We start from the raw sequence: 27,164 nt of genomic DNA, 5'->3' as shown, positions 1-27,164 counted from the left end.
AAGGGTTCTTATATTGAAGGTTTTTCAGTAAAGAGGCAAGTCTTCTTAGGCTGAAGGTGACCATATATTACTAGCTGTTTTTTGTTTACAGTTCCTCACGCTCTAGTCCTCCTAATACTCGGCAAAAATGTGCCTTCTCCAACACAGCTTAGATGAAAATAACACTAAGATTGCTGTTCACATATTTTGTCCCATTTCCGTGTTCTTCCATTCCCGACTTCAACATAAAAACTTTGGTACAAATAACAAATACCGCCCAGACACAGACACGGGTGTTATTTCTGTGTGTATGCACAGTAACATAAGCCTGAACCCTAAGATCAAGACAGCAGTGATTTACACTGGTGTGAAGTGAGGTAAAGCTATTTACAGGATTTTCATTTACAAGTAACCGATCACAGGAAAAGATGGGATTACTTTGTATCATTAGTTTCCAATGGTATACAAACAAGAAACTACAGCTAATATAAGTTCACTTATTTAGCAGCATTAATCAAGCTATGATATGAACGTAAGGCAGAACAACATATGCTACAACTGATAAAGCTCTGTTAATACTGCTGTAGTTACATCTGATACTTGGAACAGTTAGCAATATTTCTCAAATTAACTGATCTAACCCCATCAAAAAACAACTGAGGTTAGACCATTATTGACTCACCAGCGTCCAACTATGTCAGTGAGTCACAGCAACACTGGACAAAGACAATGGCTGGGATAAGAGGATGGCGTCGAGGAAGGTGGGGGCGGGGGTGGTGGGGGTGGTTTGCCAGCTGATCGAATCTTCTCATTAACTTTCCCCAGGCCTGTGGAGAGATAGAAAAAGGAAAGGAGGGAGGGAGAGGAGGAGGTAGGGAGGATTGGTTTAATGAAGACTCCTGCCGTGAGAGTTCGTCTGCCTATGGTGCGGCCCTGTGAATAAGCCTGGCAGACAGATGGGCTGAAGAATTGATCAGTGGAGACAGTCTACAGAGACCTGCACAGACTCAGAGGCTGTGTTTTAGTTGAGGTGAAGTACACAATCAAGGATATCAAAGACGATGAAATGTCACTGGAATTTACTACCAGTGGGAGAAAGCACTACAGTTAGAGGCACAAATGCGCAGAGGAATACAATCTAAATTGGAGTTTGATTTGAACTGACAGCAGAGAAGGGGCCATAAACTTCAAAACCAAACCGTGCATGCTTATTATTTATTAGACTGGCATGTCTTGAAGAATGAAACAGAGGACTGCTGAATCAGTCCTTGAAAGATCTCCTCAGACTGCCGATTCTGAGGCTTTTTGGTATCTTAGCCCTTTGTCTCCCGGTTGTCCTTCTGAGAGCTGTCCCACTTTCAGCCCTGGCTCTGTGTGGCATCCATCTTTCACACGAGTGACAACGCCCCCCCACCCCCCCCAACTCTGCACTGCCACTCTTATTTTCATCGTCTATTGTTCCAGCCCGGCACAGCAAGTCCCACAATTCTATCATCTCCACAAGCTCAATACTTGCCTGCACTGCTGATAAGTAGCCAAACACTGAGGTGATGAATAAATCACAATAAAGCACATACACATGTGCTAAAACCAGGAGGAGGCCAATTTATTTGGTGTATTTTTGGCTAGTTTGAAGAATTCTAGGGCACATTTTGTGCACAGCTTCATGCTGTATTATTTGGTTAAGGTGCACACACCACTGCTTATGGTAATGTTGGATACATCACATTCACACTATTTCACAATATTGTCAATGTGACAAGTGTGACAATTGTGTGACTAACAATACTTCAAGCCTTTTTTTTTAAATCATAATTTATTTGAAATAACCTTTCAAAAAAATTGACCCTTTAATTTTACTCAAAAATTCATGCTCTAATATCAAATTGTTGTTACATAGCTAAGCTTTTTACCCCCTTTTTAGGAAATGAGGACTAACAGCAGGAAAAAAAAGAGGTCTCGCTTTTTTTTTTTTTTTTCCCCCAAGAGGTCCATGAACTCTATAACCTTGATTTTACTTTCTTTGCAGCAACGTCCGATATTATGTCGTTCTGTTTCTCCACTGAAGAGAGTGTTTTTAAGGTTTTATGCAAAAAGGATAACATCTAAGCATCAAGTATAATAAGTTAGGCGAGTACAGCGCCTGTACCAAAAAAAAATATATATACTTCAAAGTCACTATCCACTATTTGTTGTCTGCAATTTTCTGTTTTCTTTCAGTTCTGTACCCCCTGCCCTGCATGTCAGATTGCTCCTTGTTCTCACACACTAAATGTTTTCAGCTCTTTCTGGAAAGCACTGAAGGATGGCGAGTGAATATAGAGATGGGTTTTTTCTTTTTTTGTTAAATCGTTGCTTTGATCATTACCGACATCAAAACAAACTAAATAAAAACAAAAAACTCGTGTTTTTTGGGGTAAAATTTTTGAAGAGTTACTTCAAATTTTAAATGAGCTCTGTGGCGATATCGACTGTGTGTGATAGAAGTATATAATTAAAAAAAAAAATCCCCAAATTCCCTTCTAATCTCTATAGAAATGCATGTAAATGATGGTCATAGCATTCAGGGTCTGAAAAGTAAAGCCATGGGGTAACAACTTCAACTCTTTGACATGTGGGGGGGGAAAAAAGGTCCTGTGTATACAAGTTTATATAAAAATGGTATTGACATAAAGCAAAAATCTTGTTCCTTATGTTATGATCCAATGTTGTGTTTGCTTTATGAGTGACTCCTCCCACCAGAGGATGGCTGTGGGTTTCTTCCCCTTTTCTCAGGTGGACACCTGGGCGTGCCTGCTGAGTAGCTGGGTGGAGTCTCTGCCTATCCTCGGATTGGATAATTGGTCGATCACCTCCAGTATTTAGCCACCAGATGACAGCCACCTGGCCCCCTCTCTCCTAACCTCCACCATCCAACCAAGAACCTGTGTGTTGATTCGTTGCAGTGTAGAGTTTCTTTGACAAAGTGATTAGCAGGTATAACCTCGTGTGTGTGCCTGGCGTTATTATGTCAATTTTGTAAATAGCTGTAAATAGATTTGTCAAGTAGCGATCGTACATTTTGTTCACCTTGTATATATCCTTCACTGCAGCAGCCTAGTAGGCGTGAGAATCCATTTTTGTTGATTACGTTTTCTCCTGTTTTTCGTTTAGGAAGTTAGTTAAGTGAATTGTCTTTGGTTTGGTTTTCATTTTTGTGTAGGAAAGCGTAGGGACCATTAGGGAGTTTTGTTTGTTATTTTTGGCACTGCTCACTGCTGAAGAAAATAAATGGCTGCTTAGCACTTTAAAAGATATTGTTGTTTGTATTCTTGTTTTGGTGGGGCGGGAGTGGGCCAATTTCTTGTTGCATTCAACACACGCCTAGACTAAGAACGTAACACTTGAATACTCACATATTTCTACATACTAAGCTTGTCTATATTTAACAAATCACTAGCATAGGAGTGAACAGGATCCTGAGATTCTTGGTTTAGTTCACAGAAGTTTACAAAAAATTGTCATCAGTTATATTATGTTATGTTATGTCCAGCTTTTATATACAGTCTAGCTAAATCAACTTATAATAAGTTTGCGCAGTAATCAGCTTACTGCTTTAAACCTACTTTACTTCAGAGAGAAATCCTTTGCCAAAACCATCCTCATGGCAGTTTGGAAGTTGTGCAGGTGTTCTTAGACTAAAGTCGCCCATTTATTTAACTGTTGCTTTGGGATCTTTAAATTTAACCAACCGGTTTACTGCTTTAAACCGATGGTAATTGATTTGGTCAGACAGGAATTCTCCTCTAAACCCATTCTAAAAACAGCAGCTTGGAGGTTGAAATAAAATGCAAAAATAATCACATCAGCAATCATAACATTCGTGGTGGAAGCAAAACTGTCAAAGAGAAACTTCCACAGACACGGCCACTTTGATATATTAAGAAACATATTTCAATTTAAATACGTCTTCATAAAAATTAACGTTATTTTACAGTTCCCGCACTCGGCGCTGGGATGACGTTTGTGACACTTTTGACATCTTGTCATAAGACGGCAACTGACCTGACAGAGAAAGTTCACTGGGCACGACAGACTCTTGTAGTTAGATCTGCAGCACCCCCGAGGGCTCCGACACCTCCAACAATTCAGACCTTACACTGTCACCATGGTTACTACTGCCTGACACCTCTGGCAATGGCAAATAGACTGACCACAGTGGAACATTTGAGACGACATTGGCAGAGCCCGTGTGCATCGTCACACAATAAAGACCTCAGGGCATGAGGGAACACTGAGAGCCAGTTACACTTAGAGAAAGCAAAGAACTTCATGGACAAACACGAGGGTGAAAAGGGGGACGGCACTGGCAGGGTGTCCATCTCCAGCTGGCGTAACGTGGAATGTTAATTAGGCCTGCAATAACAAGACACCACCCTCTTAAATGTCACATCCTCGTGAGGAGAGCAGGGGATGGCGAACTTCTGTCAGGCAAAGGGTGTCATGCTTTGTTTGCTTTTTCAGCATGGATTTCTCTTCTGTTGCCTCTACCCCAAGCATTTTCTCTTAACATTCTCCTGCCCCTGCCCTTCTGTGCTGTTTACTCTGTGATGAATGGCTTCATTTCAGGTTGAGCTCTTTTTTTTAAAGCTGGAATAGATTACAATCAGTGCAATTGTGCAGAAATAAGACTCATCTCACTGAAAAAGAAAAAAAGTAATTGAGGAGGGGGCAGCAGAGGATGGAAAATATAGAGTGCAACTGCACTTCACACTAATGCAGAAATTGTCGGACCCACCTCTGATGAAGGTGCTTTGGACTGCAGGGGCTCTTACAAAAAAAGGTCTTGATAAGAGAGCTCAGGGGCCAGGAGAGGATGTAAACAAATATCGTGGTGGTTTGTAATGAGACATGACACAGTGAGAATACTGTGGCCTTTCAAATGGCAGGCCTCGTTATCAGTCTGGTTTCACAGCCTCAGAGGGACAAAGATTCTGATAATGGGGCATCAGTAATGAAGGGTTGGACAGAAGACCTGCTGAAGCTTAATATGAGAGGTTGCTGAACCACTGAGCTAATGTGGGAGTGACACTTTACACAGTGTGTGCGGTTTTACCATTGACATTTAAGTCTGTGGTTTTCCCGCTCAATCAGTTACTACATTTACTGGTACAGCAGCACACAGCTTCTTAAACTAGCTATGCCCTTGTCCAACGTATCTGCCCTGCAAGCCAAAATTTGCAGAACAGCTCATTCTCCTGAATTAAATTCTTATCGATTGATAATCAAAAGCAGTGGTGGATTGATTTTGTGAAGAGTCGTATTGATGGCGAGCAGAGTTATCACCACAAATAACTTCTACCACTGTGACTTTTTATGTTTTGGGGTTTTTCTACAGATTTTATTTTTGAGAATTTTAGCCCTTATTCACCAGGACAGTGCAGCTCAGGCGAGCCACAGTGACACCATACTGTGACCATTTTACATTAGGAACTTCTAATTTTTATTAAAGCCAGCTGGAATTTAAGGATTATCCCCTTATTACAATTAAATAAGCTCATACAAACCATCTTCTTTGCCAGCATTTATCATCCCAACCCACAGCGTCTGATGCACTGCTCATGTACATCCCAAATCCAAAAAAGTGTGGGCGCTGTGTAGAAAAACAATGCAATGACTAGGGCTGGGCTATATCATACCATTCACGGTACCGGTGTAATTTTGGGCAACGATAGGAAAATGAAATATCGTGATAGAATATGGGTAAAACGCGCATGCGCAGTGCCTTTGTTTACATACGCACATGGCGGCGATGCAGAATGAGAAGAGCGAAAGTGGATCGTTAAATGAAACGGATGAACCAGAACTGGTTTGTAAAAATGCTCCAACTTCAGTGGTGTGGAACTGGTTTAGCTTTCGTCCGTCAGATACACAACAAAGCACTATTTTTGGTAGCACATGCTAGCGGGCCGTCGTTATTACCGTGTTGTTTGGAAAATACGGCACACTTAAAATCAATCCTTTGATTTTTCTGAAAATCGACAGTGCCCCTTATAATCCCGTGTGCCTTATGTATGAATTCTGGTTGTGTTTACTGACCTCGAAACGATTTTATGTGGTACACGGCGCTCGAAAATCTGTCAAATGTTTTAGTACGACTTTGCTAAGCTACGAAGCTGCACCGCTTGATGGATTGTCGGAGCATTACGGCTATCGTAGGCAGGAGCCTCGCGGAGTGATACGTACTGTGCTTCAACATAATATTACCGTATTGTGTGTGTATAACCTCTTTTTAAGTTTTGTGGATATTATACATGGTTATGCTGAGGATGTGTCGGCCAATTTCCACTGGAAATGCCTTTTGGTTAAACTGTCAGCAAGGATTTGCATTTGCACTGTTAATTTTTATATAACTTTAATGCACATAAAAAACAGCTGCTTGTTTAAGTGAAAATACATTATTAGTGCAAAAAACACCATCAAAGTTGTGGAGTTGTAAAGTATTTTGTCTAGTGTCAATTATATCGTCAGTTATATCGTTATCGCAAATTTTCAAATGTATATCGTGGTAAATATTTTTGGTCATATCGCCCTGCTCTAGCAATGACTTGCAAATCCGAGACCCATGGATCATGGTCACATATGGCTTCTTCTCTGTATGCTACAGCTTCAGCCTGCATTACATCTGAAACACTTTGCCTCTCTAAATTGCTCTTTTTTCTTTCTTTCTTTTTTTTAACCAATCAGCTAATTAGGTTAAGTGACATTTTGTCAGTTTGTTATAAAATGTTGCTCCAGCTCTCTCATTTCAGTGCCACTTATTATTTTAGTCTTTTGTTGCCCCATCCCCACTGTTGTGAGACTTGTTGAATTGGATTGAAATGAATTGAATTGCCATCAAATTCAAAATAAGCTAGTATTAATCATAAAATACTAGAATATCTCGGACTTGTACATTCTGTTTTTATTTACATTGCACATAGTGTACCAATTAGGGTGGTGCACAAATGGGCGAATTAGTCCACGCAACTGTGTAGTGCATTAGTAGGACTATTAAAAATAATAAACCTGCATATGTACATCGAGATTTAGCAACAACGTTAGAATTTTACAGTGTTTCAGAACATCAGAATTAATGAACTAGAAAGAGCATTTGAATGATTAGATCAGCTACTGGCAAATAGCATAGACCTTCAATCATTTGATCTACTTAATTTTTTCCATTCATTCAAATTTGACTGGGTGTTTAATAACACATGAATCTGCCAGGTGACAAACTCGAAAGATATTTATTAATGCTCGGAATTCCCATTTCAGTTTCAGAATGTGCATTATCACAGTTGATTATTTTTGATTATTTAAAGTTAATATAGTGCCTGAATGATGACCTAAGGAGTCTATTCAATGTTAAGTAATACATGAATTACTTGAAATCATAATTGCCTCCCTCACAATTCAACTAAAATTAATCACATGTGGCAAGTGAATTGGAAAATGAATCCCTCCTGCTGGGGTGAAAAGAGAACTGTGATTTACAACAAGGAGGTTTTGTCCTGACAGTTCAATGATAATGAAAACTGAAAGGAAAGTTTTAGTAGAGGTGAGACAGAAACGAGTGAGAAAACGAGGAATTTAAGTGCAAATCTTTGACTGAATTACAACCTTAATTTAAGGAAAGACACTGGAGCAGCTGAAAGACTGTGGTAGTAGGCATTGTCGAGCAACAGGATTTCCTCTGCTCTGTTCCAGAAGTTAAAAAAAATAAATAAATAAAATCTAAAATATTATTTTCCATTCTCCAGCCGGGTGCCGAAGGAGAGTGAAATGAGAATGAAATAAGTCTTATGCAGCAGTGAAAAAAAAAAAACCTGTCCAGGGTCTAAGGAGTTGAACGGTTTACACGCTGGCTGCCAGCTTACATTTCGTCTTAGTGTCACAATTTGTTGGGGAGCATCACGGATGCTCTAAAAAGAGTGGGCTCTCTCCCAAAGCCTTCCTGGCGGCTGAAGAGTTGCTAAACGTCACTCACGATCATTCAGCCACCAGGGAGAGGAGAGAGTGAAAACACAGAAAGGAGCAAAAAGGAGAAAATGAAAGGAGGAAATAGAGAAAGTGACAGGAATTGACAAAGAGGAGAGAGGGTTGATGTGAAAAAACAAAAAAAAGGAGCTAAAAGTTGAAAGGGAGACAGAAAGTGAAGGAAAAAAAACACTTATGTATGCTAATCCTTGTCTCCTATGGCTCTCTAACCAATGTGAGAAAGGGTTAGAGCTGGGAATCGTGAAGCGATTTGCTATCCAAGCAAAGCACAAATAACAACAGGCCATGCTGAAGTATAGGAGTTTACAGACATCTTGATGCACGGCTCAGGCTTTGCTGCCAGGTTCACAGTTGGTCAGAACAAAGAGAGAAATTAACACACACACACACACACACACACACACACACACACACACACACACACACACACACACACACACACACACACACACACACACACACACACACACACACACACACACACACACACACACACACACACACAAAAAAGGGTACTGTAAAACTGATGCCATCCAAGGGTACACGCCTGCTCTCATCTCTCATCCATCGGTAACAGAGAGCGTGGGAACTGCTTTTAGAGTGTTGAGCGGAGGTGGAAGACTGACCCTGACTTATCGAACAGTGCTCACAATGCACATCTTCATGCCTGATGTGGCCTTCAGCCAAATCCATGGCAAGTTTATAAATGGAACCCATCAACCTATATACATATTTCTCTCTGTATAGTTACATTACACACACCATAAGAACAAAAAAGCATTGTTTGCATAACACAATGCACACTTTTTTGCACATATTAGTTTTATGATACTCAGAACTTGGTGGGTTTTGTTTGGGTTCTTCTAGCATTAAATGGTGAGTGAGGTCAAGAAAGGCACCATCTACCTGGTTCCAACTGAGTTCTTGTGCAAATGGTGCAAACGTCTCATAACTGCTGCCTGTCTGAAAGAGCCACAGCGAAACCAAATGTTTTCTATCAAGTATCACTCAGTCTGTAGATTGGTGCTTGCAGAAGGGACCTTATACACAAACCCTGAAGTTTCCGTTCACTCGCTTAGCAAGTGAAAGATGTTAAACATGCCATCAATACTGAGATGCTCCTCTTGTAGCATCCGTGAATGACAGCAAAGCACTGAAGAGGCCCCTTTCTCTGAGCTGACACTGCTGATTTGAATTTCAAAACATGATGTAAAACGGTGATTAAAAGCCAATTACAGCTTGTGCCAATGAAAAGTCAATTAAGCGTTTCAGGGCCTGTGAAAGGGTTTTTGCCAAGGTGATGACAGGGAGGAGCAGAGAACAGAAGAGAAAGGGAGGGGTACCAAAGAGAGAAGCAAAGAGAAAAATGAAAGAACAAATAGTTGAGCTGAAACAAGGACAGCAGGCAATATTTGCATGAATGTAGCATTAAACCATCAGACATGCGTATATTTTCTGCTGAAGAGACAGGATTTCTTTCGTCTCTGTCATCATACAGTCATAAATTATAAAAGGGTTGCTTAGAGGCTGCATTTAATTAAGAGTCAAAGTCACTGGAAATGAGAGTGGGAATGTTTTCCAATAAAATCCTAATAAATAAATAAAAATCTCCAAACTGCCACCCTCTTACACAAATGACTAAATTACAGAGCCCTAGAATTTCCCTCCTGGACAAATGTCACCTGATTGTTTCCATATTTCTTAGTTTTACACAAGTAATAAACTGTGAAAAAGAAAAAAAAAAGACATTAAAAAAGGCACTCAGGCATCGTTTTGCCAACTTCTTAATCACACGCCTGGATTCTGCGAGAGTAGCCGTGTTTTCGTGTTGAAATCCAGTAGCAGTGACACAATGCTGCATCACCACTGGGAGGCATGGCTTTCCTTCATACTGTGAACCAATATTTAGTCCCAATAGGTACCCCAAACAGAATTTTTTTAAAAAGGCAAGTTAGTGTTGTTTAACCTCAGGCTTTAATTATTGAGAAGTGCATGAAAGAAAACAAAAAAAACCCAAACAAACAGAGCAATCTTCAACTCTAGAGGGTTGTTAAACCATAATAAAGACTTATGAAGTGAGAGGTGATCATTTCAGAGCGGTGCCAGCTTCAGATTAATGTCTTTTGAGAGGACCCTAGTTGTTGCTTTGCTGCCTTTTTGTGTTATGAAAAACCCCAAGAAAAAAACATGACTTATGCAGCAAGCTGCAGACAAGTTATAGAGTGAGCCTACAACTTGGCAGTCAACAATTCCACTCCCCACCTCAGTTTACTTTGTCACTCCATCCCTCCCTCGCACAAATCACCACCAATCAGCTCATGCAGACAATCAACAAGATTCCACTCACGCACACACGAGCACTAGCACGCAACTGTAATCAAGCGAACAACCCACTGTTTACGACCCAGAGTTTTTCTTCCATGATCTGAGGTTTTGATAAAGGCTGTAGCAATAAAGACTGGAGTTATTTAAGGGAAAAAGATCAACAGCATATTGGTTGGGTCACTGACACTGCAAGGGCCAGATGGTCATCTAGTCTGGCTTGTCCTCTCTCAACAGCCTCTGTCTCTGTATCCAATTTGGTTCGTGTTATTTGCAGGAACAAGCGCTGGACTCTTGTACTCTTGTGTTTTTTCCCCTACATGAACTCTAGGAACTTGTGGCCTTTCACATGTGCAGTATAAGAAAGATAGAAGCCTAGTTACAAGAAACTGCTTCAGAGGAACCCTGAACCTTGAAGGAATTAAAAACAAAAATCAGCTGACAATCGATCATGAGTAAATACTGCTCACTACAACAGGTTTGGAAACTGGCCAAGAACTGGTTTATAATTGCTGGCTCACAGCACACGCCTAAACTTATTTATGTTGACAAGAACTTAATAAGTGCTTTTCATTTCAATGTTTAATAGAGTGTAGCCTTCCCTTCATGGACACGTCTGGCTGTTTTGAAGATTAAGTGTTGCCAAGATTGTGAGAGAGACAGAAAGAGAGACAGAGAAAGAAAAAGATATCACTTAATTTTGCTGACCAGTGCTGTCAGAGTACTTTATTGCTCTATGCAAAGTCAAAACCTTTAAGGAGAACTGGCAGGCAACATATGGTAAATGCATCTTAGACTTCGTCCTACTAACCAGTTTTCCTACATTGCAAGAGTTCAATGCAACAGACAGAAGCCAAAGCTGTTGCTGCCTCATTGAAAATCTTCATGCACCTGGGAGTGATTTTAAACCTCAACCACCGAGCACACATGAACATTTAATGACTGTGAGGCACGAAAGACTAGGACTTTAAGAATTAGGGACACAAGCCCTAAAACAAGCCTTTAAATGTTAAGTTTTAATGTTAAATCTTAACTTTGCACTTGCTGCAAACTTGATACTTTCAATTGTTACTTCAGGCATAAGTCTTCATACATCAATCACATTTGTAATCAGCAAATCAAATAGGGCTGTTCAATATAACGACATATATCGGATGAAGATATGAAAATGTCTATCGTTTCATATTACACCATCGTTTGTTTCATGGTGTCGCAAAATAAACTGTTTACGGCAATATTTTTTCATCGTTTTGATGGTCACTGTAGTGGCTATATTAATTTCTTAAAGTTCTCTCTCTTATATTTAAAATCGCTTCACTACGGACGGACAAGCGACTGTTTTTACGCGTTGTCGGTAAACCCAGCGTGTGGCTTCGCCGTCCGCTTGTTTATTTTCCACATAAACCTTTCACAATAGAGCTGAAGATACTGTTGAGATTTTTCAAAATAAACTGAAATGATGAGAAACAGAAAGACCAGTCAAAACAAAATAGACCTTCGACTCAAACGTTAGAACAGGCTTTTCCCAGCAGCACGCCCTGTAATAAATACTTTACACATGAGCCGTTACAACTTATGTCTAAAAACGTATAGCTTCATGCATCGGTCAAAGCACTTGACTCCAGGTACACGACGCCCAGCTGAAAAGACTTCACACAAGTTGCTCGAGAGTCACAGAATTTACAGAAGATGTAAAATTTTTGTGATATATATCGTTGTCGGGACGATAGAGGTCTTCTATCGGGATATGAGATTCTGGTCATATCGCACAGCCCTAAAATCAAACCATTATATTTAAGAGTTATATGTAAGCCAATAAACAAAGCAGTATTTCCCTGCATCATGACTTTACTATAGAGGACCGCTTTAGTAATATTAATAACTGTTTTGTTTTGTTTTTTAATTAAACGTTTTTTTCTACATTTATGAGAATAATTGCATTTGCTTTTGACTTCCTGTTGACAATCATGTACTTATTTTGAAAGCTCAGTGTCCGCTAAACCGTTACTGTGTTTTCCCTACTGGTGACTTGTTGACCAGACAGCCTGATATATGATTCAGCCTATTCTCCAGAAAGGATGTTCTCCCACAGTGATACAGTTGGAGCTACAGTGGTTCCACTCCACTGTTGCGGATGGCAGTTGGTGACATCAGTCTGCCTTTTGCTATGGAGATCTGCTGTGAGCTTAAGGGTCACTATAAGTAGAACCAGCAGCAGCAGGTGGAAATCTAATACATGTGCCACTACAGTGAGCAAACTGAGGCTGCAAGCCAGAATAAGGAGTGGAGCAGTCCAAGAAGGTGGAGTTGTAGTTTTCCCAAAGGATGACAGACTCACTGCAGAAGCAGCTGATTGCACCGCTCTGTTATTTGCAACAATGCCTTGTTATTTATTTGCTGTAATGGGCAATATTTTACACCTTTGCCAATGGCACAGTCGTAATGCATACCTCTAATGCACCACAGCTGCGCACGTTTAATATTTTATGTTCAGAGCAGTTATGAATATTTGTCACATTGCATTTTTGCAACACCTTTTTGAGGAACTATAGAAAGAAAATGTTCCACGACAATTAAGACTGTGATGCAAATACTGTTGCTTTGTACATTTTTTAAAAATATTTTGAAACTGCTGCATCTGTTAAAACTCTGGGGGAAAAAAGCTCTGGAGAAAAAAGCTTTCTGTTTATTATCTGGCAGGTGTACTGACAGCTGATGGCTGTGGGATGAATAGACAAGGAAAAGGAACCATGAAACAATAGAAGACAGATGCAAATTTATGTTTCTTCTTTCTCTCTAGTTTATGTGTGATCATGTCCACGCTTTCCACAAGCCAAACACACCAAGAGCAGCCTTGCTGGAGCTCAGCTTTTGATCGTCATTGTCTGTCCTTTGGCTAAACGGGCTTTGATGGGGGTGGGGGGGGAGAGGATGTGCGTTGTTTATGTTGCTCAAGAGGCAAATTTAATTTAGTATGGGCAGTTGTCAACACGCTAGCATGCAGAAGCCAGGCAACATCCCCTACATTAGTGGTTGTGGAGCAGAGAGTGAGGGGAGGGGGGGAGGGGGTGTGCAGAGAGGGCACTGAAACTGGATTTTGTTCCATTATGCATAATAACAATAGCCAGAGACCCGTGGTGTATTGCAGTAAGCTGCTGAGACTGTGGCCAAAATGATTCGGCCACAAGGAAAAATTCTTGGTGCCTGCTGGGCCAAACCTTAAAAACTCTGCATGACCATCCATAATTTCTCTTCTGAGAAGAGAGAGTTCACTCCTAGCTGAAGAGCTCCAGCATGGTTCAGTGTTATTACCATTTGAAAAGGGAGAAGATGAGTGCAATAGCAGGGGGCACACAGACCAGTATGCTGAAAGAAAGGCTGAAGGGGTGCATGGCAAGGGAAGAGCGGCTGACTTGTTGAACTTGGCACATGGATGAGCTTCATCCATCAACGGGGCAGCGAGCTACTCCCTATTCAGGTTTTGCCCTTGAGACAACACCGGCATGGTTGGAGTTGGTATTATGCAGTTGGAAAGCATATCCAAAGCTTGTGCAGAGAACTGAGAAGACTGTAACAACCTCGGGGAGAAAAAAAAAAATCCTCCCACTGTGCTCTACTTGTAAAAATAAACTCCCATGCTGCACTTTTACATATTCTACCCAAGCTTAGTAGGAGACAAAACACCAATAACACTGGAATTTCAATCTACTCCTTTATGATACTATGTATGTTTTCTGAATTATGCATGTGACCTCTGAGTAGAAATCAAGTGATGAGTAATTTATGAGATTATGGGGTGGTAGAGTACCAGCAGTGTTAAAACTGGTAACAGAGCTTAAAAGAATTGAATATACACTATACAAGCCATCATCTAGTTTCTGTACAGTAAAAACAGTATAGTCATTTTTTTTTTACTCTGTAAATCAGAAAACGTGAACTTGAGATGAAGGGCAAAAGATGTGAAATACTGGCTTTCAAAGTTATTCTGAAGTTGTTTAAGGAAGTATGACTGCATTTTACGTTTTTGCTTGAAAAGATGTCCACAACTGAAGACCGATTTTTGACTGCAGTAGATAAACTATCAATTCTGCAACAGTAATTTACGACCAACTCTCTATTCAATGACAAATCGCCTACTAAATATTTTCTTCATATAAATCTGCAGTCTGGCTCCAAGCTGTGGAAATAAAATTATGGTAAATTTCCAAATCATTCTGCTGAGACTCAAAATTACAGCAAGGCTGTGCATTTTTAAGTTGTTTTTCAAGTTTGTGTGAAGCAAAATGACCACAAGAATACACTTAAGAAGTAATGCAGCCCGCCCAAGCTTACAGAATGGAAAAATAAAAAGGTTCACTCCCTTGTGTCCCTCTACCTGGGTTGTTTTCTCAAGAACAGGTTTTTTCCACCTGGGGCAGGTGCTAACAGCCAGGCAGGTAAGTAATGACACCTGTTTCCACCTGCTGGGTCGCAGTTGCTCTTTGCCAGCAGTTGCCTCACTTCTCCCTTTTTAGCACAGTCCCACGTCCATTTGGAAGCGGATGGAGCTCTACACACACACGCACAAACACGCACTTGCATGCAATCACACACCCACGAGCCTGCAAATTTAGCCAAGTTATTTCATGGAACACTGAAGCACAAGCAGTGAGCACAGAAGGCAGACTATATGCCGCACAATGGCTGGTGAAAACAGTTGGTTGGTCTACAGCGGCAAACATTTCCGGAGCCTTTGGGTTACTACTACGGATTGATTACCACTATGCTCACATTTAGTGACTCATCTCAAAGCCAGAAATACATTTGTTTCCTAAAAATGGAAGAAAAGGCTTCTGAAATAACAATTCAACCACAAAGAATGCCAGACTTAACAATTTCTCGAAGCAATGAGTCATGCTTTGTCAAATGTAAATAACCCAAGAAATATTGAGTAAAAAGCTTTCTGCAGATAAAAAAAGTTTCTAAATTATCATTTACTCTTACAAGTACTTCTGATATGTTTTTCAAAATCTTTTAAGTACACATTTTAGGCCATTTAGACAATTCAAGTATACCACTGATTTTAGACTCCACACATTATTCTGCAAAGTGGGAGGTGTACTCCAAAAATAGAAAGAGGGAACCTTTATAGTGGGCCTATTTTCTCGCATATATAAATAAAAGTTGTTCATATTAAACGTGACGAGTGCCAAAGACCCAGAGATCCTGCTGAAGACTTGGAAGTCGATGCACATCAGTCTGTTTTGCTTGCTGAAATGCTCCAAGAATACATTTGTTTAGAATAAAATGGTGTTACAGAGCGCCTCAGCGACCCCCTTTTTGAAGTAATGCAGTCAGAGTATGTGCAAGTTATTCTTACCATTCAAAAGCTCAAGATTTAAGACTGTTCCAATTATTTAGTGTTTTTTTGGCTCAGTAAAATATGTGAACTGGGTCAGCACAATGTCAGTGAGAACAGGCAGGATTAATGTGGTCATCTCAGGCCATTGGCTACACCTACTGCTCAAGTATTCTGTCTGTGACATCCAATCAGAGGGAAGTTGTCTTTAAGGGAGGAGGATGGAAGCAAGAATGATGTGTTTAGAGCAGTGAAAGAGCTGCACCAGCGCAAAGTATGAGATGTATACGAATTATGTTGTGCACTTTTTTTTTTTAGGAGTCACAAAATCAATACATGAGCATAACAGTTCCCCTTACAGAAACCTTAAAACAGTTAAAAGCTCCAAATTGCATCATGGTCTCAATCCACTCACACACGATTCTCTAAGAACTGGTTTGTAACTGACGAGTAATAGGTGTGGCCAAAAAAAAAAAAAAAAAAGAAGCATGTTTTGGCATGGGAAAGTTGGTAGCTGACGCAAACACTCCTCGAGGAAAAGTAAATGACTCCTGACATCCTGAGCTCCAAGTGCTGATGCCTTCATGTGAAGGGCACAAACAATCTGGTGTTCTTTAGCGCCTTGTGTTGACAGGAGGCTGGGAGCCAAGAGCTGGACACCTCAGCAAAAACATGCTTGACAGGACAGGGTGAGTGTAATAGATTTGAAGTTCTCCTCTTGGAGCTGGAGAGTGTTAAATCACCATGGACATTGAGATGGTGGTTTGGAAGGTTTGGGCAGCTTTTGGTTTAAAAAACTTTTTTTTTTTTTAAAGTTTAAGGGTTTTAGCTTCACCGCTATGACTCTCACCGTTATGAAAAACCTCCAACTGCACAGTCTCTGATCATCCTCTTTTCCCCCCCGTATTCTTACCCAAGCTCAGTAAAGCAATCATCACAGCCCCGCAGTGCAAGAGCGTCTTAGCTATGGCAGATAAAGGCTGGGAGATTGTCAGTAATGACGGGTCCACCAGTGCTGAAACTTCCCAGAGCTGCTTGTTTCAGCAGTAATTACGATGGGGGAAATGGTGCACCGTGACTGGCTCTAAAAAGCTTACCAAGCCTTTTGCTTGTGATGCCGTGTCAACTTTTCTACGGTAGGCAAGTCAGTCGGATGAGTAAAAAGGGGACTTAAAAGCTAAACAAAACATGTGAAACAAAGAGGTAAAAAGCAGAGGCGGCAAGCTGTGTACTGAGTGATGTGGGGGCTGACGAAAGGGAGGGGGAAAAGGGAAAAGGCCCTGGAGTGATGAATAGGGATGAGATTAGATCATTGATGCTCAGTATTCTCCAATCACAGAAGTTGAAGAGAGAAATGACAAGACAGGTGAAAAGAAATACAAGAAAGAGGGCAGACCGATGGGCTCTAAGAGGCAGGCGGAGTGATTGAAAATAACCGCAAACAGGAAGAAAGGACTGACAAGTAACTGTGTGTGTCTGAAAAGGTTCAGCTGTACCACAATGAAAAGAGAATTCTATCATCTTTTCTTCCCAGTGCCACTTTCTCTGAAGCCGGCCCTCAGTAATCACCTTCTTCACCCTCTCAACTGCTTCATCCTCGCCTTCTGTTCTTATCCCATCCGCCCACTCTCATCCCCTGATCTTTGAGGTACACAGGTGCTTATGAGGAGAGCGCTTAACCCCCCTCTCCATGGATCAGCCCTGCAGACGGTGTGTGCTGATGTGTGGAGAAATTCAGGAAGCGAGCGGCAGCTGTAGAAAGAGTGTTCTGCTGCTTACGCCCACAAATGGGCAGAAATTGGATACTAAGTGCAGGAGTCGAGCCCGCTGAGAGGGAATGAATGAAAATGAACTTATTTCAAACACCCACACATATGTAAAGGTATGGGACGGCCAATATTATTGAAAACGGTAGGTGCTGGGGTATTGTGGAACAGCAGGGGGATGCCAATGTCTTAAGCTGACTACCACAGACATTCATCAGTCATGGTCAGTCTTCATGGTAACGTTGATGGCTGAAGGTGGCTTAACTCAAATCATAGTGGTGCAGAGACAAATGGCATTCAGGTAAATGTCTTTTTTATAAGATTAGAAATGAAAAAAACTAGGTCATTCATATTCATTGGTTCTTATAGATATAAACACTTTTATTGAGGAAGAATACCCAAGAGGCTCAGAATGTATTTTTATGCAAGTAAATCACATTTGCATACTTTATAGTTGCACTGCTGAACCCCGGGATATGGAAAAAACAATTTACAAGCTGGGGTGCATGTGTTATCGTGATGAAACATTGAGTTGATTAGTTGCTCACAGAGTGTGGTGATGTAGCCAAAAAATATTACCTCAATTTTATATACATGAGCAAGACAAAAATAAAAAACAAATAAATTAATCACAACCATCTGCAGGGCTGTTATTGTTAGACACATGAGTAATTATGGGTTAACTCATGTAGCTATGGACTTCGATACTTGGATATTTCAGCCTCAAAACAGTAACAGCACAAATGGAAGAGAAATGTACTCCATACAAACTAATTCATCTGCTCCTTTGTTTTGTTACATTCTGTTGTTGTTATATGTTAAACGCCAGTGTAAAAGTCATAGTTCTCAGGTAAGTTAAAGGTTCTCATTTCCAAAAGTCTCAAACAACTAATCTAAACATTTGAATAAATAATTTAAAATGATTGGAAGATTAGCAAATAATGAAAATAATTGTTAGTGTCGCACACAGAAATCCCAACCGTGTCCTTTTTGCCATTGAGCTGTTGTTAATGTGTTGATATGCCCAAAAAAAACAGAGAAAGAAAAATGGCAAATTGCTATTACTCTAATACAACAATCAGCAAACAAACTGATTACTTAAAAGCAGAGGGCATCAATTTAACCATCTTAATTTGTCAGCGACCAGCACTTCAATAAACAAGCTCCATCAAACTGAAGCTGAGCACATTTGCATTCCAGCAAACAGCTTGCAATTACCCGTTTAGATGGCATGCGTTGGCAATTAATATACCAATCTTCCTTAATGCCCCACCTAGGGAATTTGTAAACATCAATTTAAGAAATATGAGAGGCTCTTGGATAAAGTGCCTCCTGCTCTGCAGCAGTCACAGCATGCTATTCGCAGTAAAAATATAATAATCTCATTGGAAGTTGAAAAGTTACATCTCCAAAACCAACTCTGCCCATCATTAACCCAGAAGACAACATAGCTGGTAACGTTTTGACCCTTTGAGTTCCTCTGTCCTTAGGGCATCAGTTTTAAACACTTTGGCAGCTGTGTGACAAAATGTCAATGCAAGCATGCTGAAAGATGTTAGTCACAAAGCTTTCACAGCATGTAGTTGCAATGAAAATGCAGGTCAAGTTTGGAAGGTTGGTGTGGTCTGACCTACACAATAAAGGAGCCAGAAAGCAGGCAATCTACAGACCTCCTGGACAATACTCACTCTGTTGCATGAATGTTTGTACTTTTGATGTTAATTAGGCGTGTAATAGTTTGTTACGCCCCCATATGACACATCTTTGACATTGTTTTAACCTTTATAATGTGGAAATTTGCTGTTGAATAAGAAGTTCACCTGGCCCAAGTGCATCTCCTGGAAGCAAAATATAAAATCACTTCATTTACTGTACCTGCAGGGTGGATGTCAGTAAAACCTAAAGCTGTGTACTTGACATCCGTGTGATCCCTCTCCATTTCCCCTGTGATATTTTGTAAACAGTGCTGGTATTGCCACTTTGGAAAAATGGTTGCATGAGGGAATAACATATACACTGACCATTTTCCTGCCGCCTTCATTACTCACCATGTTTAGTGGACAAACATCTTTGGTCAATTTGGTCGTTAGTGATTTAATTCCATTGTTGTGAAGTGGTTGGATACGCTGACCTGGTGTACGGGCTCACTTTAACACCTTTACTGTCTGAGTTGATGCTAAACGATTCAAATTAGCAATCATTGCATTGTTTTTCTTGGCCTTTGTGCACTGATCATACAGCTGTTTGTGGTTGCACAGGTTATTTGGGTTGCTTTGTCACTTATATGTAACTCTATAGCACTTGTTTCATTTGCTGTTGGTTATAATTCCTTGCTCTGAATCCAAAGTTTTTCTAAACAACAATGACTAATGATCCGGTTCTAAGGACAAGCTCTTTGCCTTCCGATGTGCCAACTCTTTGATTTTTGTTTTGACAGTCCATTATCGATTCAGGTGCAGGGAACAGCTGTGATTGGCATATGCTGGCATGTTATCAGGCAGTGATTTAGGAAGGACGTAATTTTCTTTTGCTTTCTTTTGGCAGAGCGCTTTTAATATCAGTTGATCATGTTCATTAAGCCATGTAAGGCCTATATAGCCCTATTTATGATCATATCACAATAAAAAAATAAATAAACTGTTTGCTGCGTGTTTGAAAAGTGACCAAAATAGCTCTACTCCAGTTTACTGCAACCATGCATAGTACCTGATAACATTTTTAGGTTACCATATTATCATTTGTCACAGAAAAGGTGTCCTGATGTGCTCCATTAGCTGAAAGACTTTCCAGTGTTTGTCAGACTTCATAAAGGTGTCAGCTTAAGCCCTGCAAAACTGGTGGTTAAAGAAATTCAAAAATTATTACCTGCATACTTAATGGAATCTTTTTTTCTTTAAAAGAGAAGTACACGCAAACGATTCGCAGATTGTTAAACTTTCCTGTAAGCACAACCTTTGTTTCAAAGACATCGGCCAGTGCTATCTGAGCTCAACATGCCAAAATTAAACCATTTAAACCTTAAAGCATATAAGAAAAAAAACAACATGTTAAACTTTTCTGCTACGGTTCAGAACAAAGTAAACAGATTGCAGGTCTTCTGCACCATGAGCATATTGATAGCATCTAAAATCCATTTAAAGTAAGCGGTACTAATGACATAAAATGAACACAATGAAACTCCATAACAGCAGTTACTAAGGAAACCATGGTTAATTACATAATCCTCCTAGTTGAGCTAAAACTAACCAACCTTCAGGAAGGGTTACCCCAGGGTGAAGCTTAGAAAAGCTTATTGACATCTCACACCCGATTGGTTAAAGGGGTGTGAATTAGATCTGACTGACGCACTATATATTGACTGCACACTTCCCTGAACACCAAAACAGGGAATCATGTAAAATCCTAACCCCGTGCCTCCCCTTCCCCAAGAGTCCACTTAAAGTAATTACCATGTTGCTGGTGAATAAATGAGATGGTGAATAGGGAGTACCAAGAAACTTGCAATCATGGTTGCTTGTAGTCAAGACCTTAAATAAAATAAGTTGTTAAAGCCATTAAGATTTTTTTTTAAAAGCTATATTTAAAAAGCCAGACAAAATCTAAATAAGAAAGGCTACACAATGACCTAAAGGGCTTGAGTAGCTTAAAGAAAGATGAATTACAGTGTGGCCATTGACTCAGTTTTTTCTTGGGTTGTTTTTAGCCAATATTTAGTTACATTAGAGGCTAGCTGGCATCAACAATGCACTGAAATACCAAGTAAGACTGTAAGATTTACAAAAAAAAAAAAAAATGGAATTTACAAGCCATATCGAGTTATTTCTATCAAGATTTATGTAAAACTACTTAAAACAGATTTCTGAAATTGGCAAATAAGAATCGGAATGATTTAAAAAAATATATCCTTGAAGTGTATTTTTCATTTTTCTCAATTTTATTAGATTAATCTATTCCAAGTAGTAAAAAAGCATTTTTAAACACAAACTGAGACATTATGGCTTCAAGGATGCAAAGAGCTTTAATCGTCTCCACGAGCTGTGTCGCAGCACACATGCAAACACACATGCAAATGAAGTTCCCGTCTGACTCTTCAGAGTGAACATGCGTAGTGCTTGTCAACACATCACAAAGCCAACTACACACTACTACACAAAATTTCAATAGCAGACATTTTTCTTCATCTGGAATGATCTCACTCTAATCTCTCTCTGTCATCTGAGAGTTTAACAAAGGATTGGTATTCAAAGGCATTTCCAGCAAATTAGACAAATTTGCCAGTAGAATAAAGAGTAATGGACAAAAAAAAAAAAAAAACTGGCACGAAACATCAGTGCTGAAGCTCTAACAAAGAGTAGTCTAATGACAGAACCAAAATCTTGAGCACCTGTGAGTCCAACTGGGCAATGCTAAATTGATGACAACCTGATAAGACTAGGCCAACATAAAAGAAACGCGTAGAGAAAAGACTTCAAAATCTATTGATCTTTCAAAGTAAACAAACTTTCTAAAATAATAGGGAAAAAAAATACCACTTCCCTTTTCGTTGTGCATTTTGGCAGTAGTTCTTACAAAAGTTAAAAAAAACCTAGCATGATTGATTTTCTAAAGAGTTAAAAGCATACATAAGCTTTTAGTGTTTTTATCACGAGTCTTGCATCAATTGTGTGTCTATTATGTTGGCGCCCCACATTGTTGCATAAGGGTATTGTTTTTTCTTTTTATCTAGAAATCATAATCCAAAAAAAGCCACCACCTCTAAGGTCTTGTCTTTACGATCAACAAAGTCTCTCCTTTGAGACCACAAATTCTTCAGTGTCACCTCATAAACAGCAAAAGAAATAGCTGAGGTGAACCCCTTGCAGTCTTTGCTTGCGGTGGACCCAATTTTCTCCCACCTCCTCTAGTCCCTGTATCCTTGTAACTTTGAAGTCCAGCCAGCTTTGAAAAAGGCTGCAATCTCCCTGCCATGACCAGGCAGAGGATTAGCCAAGCCCTGCAGGACCGAGTGGAAAGAGGACGAAAGAGGGCTGGAGGAGGAGTAACGCCATTTTCCACAACGGTTGTATATGTGCAAGCAGCTCTCCCTCCAGCCAGAGCCGTGGGGGATTAGCAAGCTACTAAGGAAGCAGAAAACAGACCTCCAAGCCCCCTTTTTCATGACTTCCACAGAAACCAATTTACAGCAGAGAACTGGGGGAGGCCGCTAATTCTCCCCATAACCGCCTCCTGCTTCAACTCAAAATCCTTGTTGTGTCACTCACAAAAATCTGCTTTTATGAAACTGCAAACATTTTCAGAATACCAAACTCAAGGAAGCACGCATCTACAAAGGATTCAATTATTGATATGGGAACTTCATTGACTCAAAAGTAACATTTCAATGTTCACAGAGCGGGGGAAAATAAGCAGTTAAGCTCCTAATCTCACCATCACACTTGATACGATCAGTCACGGGGGAAGTCACCCTGGAAAGTTTGTTTTCCATTGTGAGGCAAAACAAGAGAGATTACTCATCTTTTATCCATATGAAGTGGTAATATTTGTCTACACTTTGAGCTTGTACATCTGCAAGTTGTGCATTCATTGCATCACAAACAAAATGCATTAAAAACAGACCGTATTGTGCAGTGTCTAAATGTGTCAGAGTGAGCTAATGACAAAAGCGTACATTTCAGAGGAACTTAGCAAAGAGGTCAGAACATTTCCTCTACGAGTGGAGGAATTCAAAAAGACTATCAAGCATTCACCAGTTACGGTACAACAATGAACACATTGCCAGCACCTCATTGAACTTAGCAAATCTACAGGATCTCAGGATATAATACAGCAGCAAGTAACAGCAGCATAGCTTAAAAGAAGCAACAATGAGCCTTGGTTTAAAAGAAAAGGCAGATCCATATACTGCTGCCTTCCCATCAGTGCCTTTCAAGTAATGGGGTCTTTTGTCTTATCTGTGACTGAAAGGAGCTTGAGGACTTTGGCCTTCATCCCTTTGTTGTTACAGAGTCTCTTGTGGAAACGGCGGATTGGCCCATAGGCGTGGGTGTGTGAGGAAGAGCTAGGCGGCCATGCAAGCACATCAGACTTGAGCGGTCTTAATAAAGCTTCCCTCTATCCACCCCTGAGATCTCCTCACCCCAATTATTCGCCTGACACCTCTACCCTCCTCCATCTCCTCTTATTTCTCACAGCAACCCCCCCACCCTCAGCTCACCATCCAGTTCCCAGCTCTGATCAAGGCTGTCCCTTTGCTGTGCTCAAAGCCCCAGAGGCCTGTACAATATCAGGCTGCTGGTGGCGTTTGCTTCACAGTCTGCTGCCTGAATTGCATCAGGAGTGTGTCTCTTCTAGTATTGACATAAAATCACTACTGTTCAGCCAGCAACAGTGGAAAGTTCACTCCAAATTTAAAATAAAGTCTCATTTCTTTCCACGATCCAGAGAGAATCAGGAAGACATAACCAAATAAGATATTCTCACAGAGACCCTTAAACACTGGGTTTAAGAATGTGCATGCTGACACCTGATACTTCCCAGTGTTTAGAGAGCCCAACATTGTACAGTGAAGCAAAGATGAACAAGACTCTTAACTTATGTTTACATTCAGTTTCTGTGTCTATTATTAACTGGCATGAATAACCGTAAAGGTAAACTATGGAAAATAGCTTAAATAAGTCCATCATGCATCTGTATTCACACATACACTGCAGTTCAGTACTTTTCTAGACATTTTGTGATGCTGGTGCAAACATCCAAAACAGTTTGTTGGAACATTAAATAAATTAAATGGTCTTTATGCAGAGAGTTACATAGTACAAAGTCTGTGTGTTGTACTTTTGCGATTTTCACTAATGCAGGAACAGCATGGGTAATAGTTCAGCAAATTCACAGCCAGCTAGTGGTTACCTCCTGCAGACTCTGCCGAGGCAGCACCCTTGCCTGACAAAACTCCTGCTGTGGGTCCTGAAGTGCAAAAGGGCAATTGTGCACAGTGTGCTGTGACCTTTTTCTTCCAAAAATGTATGCAGTACATGTGTGAAAATGACTATGAACTGAAACCTGAGTAATTTTACCTCCCTGCAACATCAGATCTTACTCTTAGGGTTGCTTGAAAAGTTTTCCAACTTACAGCTGTGCAACTGAGTGAGTGCCTCGTGCGTCTAATAATCCCCGGACCCCCAAAACTCCAACAGTGTGAGCTGAAATATAAATCTGATGTGCACAAAAACTTCAGCTCACTGCAAAGAAAATTAGGAATTTTCATGATGACATGCTAATAGAACAAAGACCATAACAACGAGTCTAAAAACCAAAACCGCTCATGAGAAGGCCACAAGAAAACACTCCCATTTCTTTGCTGTTCTGTCTGCCATTTTTGAGACATTTTATGCTTTTACCTTCAGATGCCTTCAAGGTCACAGCAGGGCTACATCTGGCCAGCCATCTGTCTCCAGCCTTCCCATGAGGCATCCTGTCATCGGCGCTCCTTGGCCCTGTCCTCTACTGTCCACATTCAAGCTCACAAGGGAAATGCTTGGCCAGACACAATAGCTTTTCTGTGATGCTACAAGTTTCTGATGCACTTGTTCAATTGTTCTCCCCATTGACTACCTGTCTACCTGACAACAGAGCTCACAGCACCAGAAAACATTGACATGGTCTACACTAGACATGTGCCAATTTGCAATTATCGAGTACCAATGAATGAAGAGACTTTGGACATTTTTTCCCCCTGAGGGCATTAAGTAACAGTGATGATGAGCACTCTAAATCAACATAAGGAACCAAAACTTCTTGATTTAAAGTAACCATTTCCCATCTGTCCATTCTAACAAGTGCACTGTGCAATCTGACAAACTCTACATTTTCATTTTCTGGCAATGTAGGCAAACAGTCCCATATGTCATCAAATTCAACAACTGCCATTAACAGAGCTTCGTCAAATTCAAACCAGTGAGAGCAAAAACAGAAATAGAGAAATCTTGACCAATCAAGCACTTTTGACAGAACAATCATTTTTCATCCATTTCTAGTGTGGTTTTAAATGTTACTCAAGAACACAACTTGCAAACTCAATTCATGAGCTCAGTCCTTCACACTTTCTACGTATCACTGTAATATGTGGTTGTTATGCACGCTGTGACTAAATCAGTGGTTCTCTAACTTTATGAATGCCCCCTGCTATTTAGAAACCAAAAAAGTACATGCTTAACACCTCACAATTTATGTGATTTGCAAGAAAAAGTTGTATTTTAATTGAATAAAGGAATACTATCAGTAAAGTATTTACCAAAAAATATATTCATTCAGTTGCTTAGCCCACTAGTTAAAAACCAGTGGACTAAATTAAGTTTGTCCTTGAATAATGCAGTATGACAAATGTGTTAAAGCTGGTTCCTTACCTTTGATTAAATTAATTAGATAGATACAGTACTGTATGCTCAATCACCTATTTTAAAAAAGCAGCAGTAGCAGTGTTTCCATAGACCATCCATTAATTAAGTGTCCTCTGTAGATGCCTCATGAAAGTAGACCTTTCACTGTCACATATATTCAGTTCAATCTAAATACTGCATTTGAAAGATCAGTGAATAGTGACTCTGTGCCTCATCAAATCAAATCTTATTTAACTTTTAATTACATTGGATCCATTTAGAAAGTCACACTTTTAGAAAGAAGCAGCAAAGCTTACCTTAACTTTTCAAACAGTCTGCTGAATCCAGTCATCCACCAAACAGGTAACTAGACCAGCTTGGTACACACTCCAGCTGTCAGTGAATCTGTGAATGAAAAATAAGAGATGACTCTTACATCTGTGTACATCTCAGACATAATGCAGGACAGCTTACGGTGATGCAGCCTAAGCCTTGAAAAACAGTCATAGCAGTCATGTTGCATTCTCCATCACAAATCTCTAAAACTCCAAAGTATGGATAACAATGACAAAGTATCCATTGCTGCGTGTACTATTCACTTTCATCAGAAAAATGCCAGAATGTGAAATGAAAATGTGAATCAACTTGCTTTGAACTCTGAGGAAAAGACGTTGCTGGAAATGCTGTTTGCATGACAACAGGTTGCTTTTGCAATAAGTGAACAAAATCTTTTGACAAATCCAAGAGCCCAAACTTGCCAAATCTGATGATGGCATCTCAGCTCACAATCTGCTCTGGCAGTCTGCTCCCAGAAAAACGTCTTCACCTTGCCAGTGCACAAACCTAAACAGAGCTTTATACAGCCTGATATTACCAAAAAAACCATTCCATCTGAGCTGAAATGTAAAATGTGAAATTCTGAGTCACTGATGCATAAAAGTTGACAAGTGATAATCTTTCCTTTAGAAGGACGTAGTTCCTGATCCTATAGCAAAAGTATTTAATTTCCTTTATCATATAGCCATAGGGAGTGTATAGAGTCTCAATTATTAAACCAGCCATAACTATTAAGCATTTTGGGGAAATACTGTGTAATATGATGACCTAGTTGGATCTCCACCTGTCCCAATATTAATTCAGACAAATGGTGATGACTGAGGTTTTGACCTTACACCCTGCAAATTTCAAGTAGCAGAGCCCAGAAAGACTTGCAGAGGCAGCATCCTCTGGATTAGCAAACACTCCAGCTGGCAGCCACATGCTGATGATGGTTCAGTTAAGGTTAAGGCATAGCCAGCTCGCCAGCATATTTTTTCTCTCTCAAGTTCTCACTGTTTTGACATAAGGACCACAAGTCCCAAATGG

At 40.2% G+C, this 27,164-nt stretch overlaps 1 protein-coding gene across 2 annotated transcripts in view; it reads right to left on the bottom strand.

Annotated features, from left to right (window-relative positions):
- Window positions 1-27,164, bottom strand: part of sema6e (sema domain, transmembrane domain (TM), and cytoplasmic domain, (semaphorin) 6E) — a 149,736-nt gene that overhangs the window by 105,118 nt on the left and 17,454 nt on the right. For both annotated transcript variants that reach the window (XM_031756705.2, XM_031756707.2), the window contains exons 2-3: window positions 26,117-26,204; window positions 662-806 (exon numbers count right to left, since the gene is read on the bottom strand). The gene's annotated coding sequence lies outside the window, so the exon portion shown is untranslated. The remainder of the gene's footprint in view (window positions 1-661; window positions 807-26,116; window positions 26,205-27,164) is intronic.

Source organism: Oreochromis aureus, linkage group 11, assembly GCF_013358895.1.
Source record: "Oreochromis aureus strain Israel breed Guangdong linkage group 11, ZZ_aureus, whole genome shotgun sequence".
NCBI classification, from domain to species: Eukaryota; Metazoa; Chordata; class Actinopteri; order Cichliformes; family Cichlidae; genus Oreochromis; species Oreochromis aureus.
The sequence above is the reverse complement of the archived record's forward strand: the minus strand, read 5'-3'. Positions and strand labels throughout refer to the sequence as shown.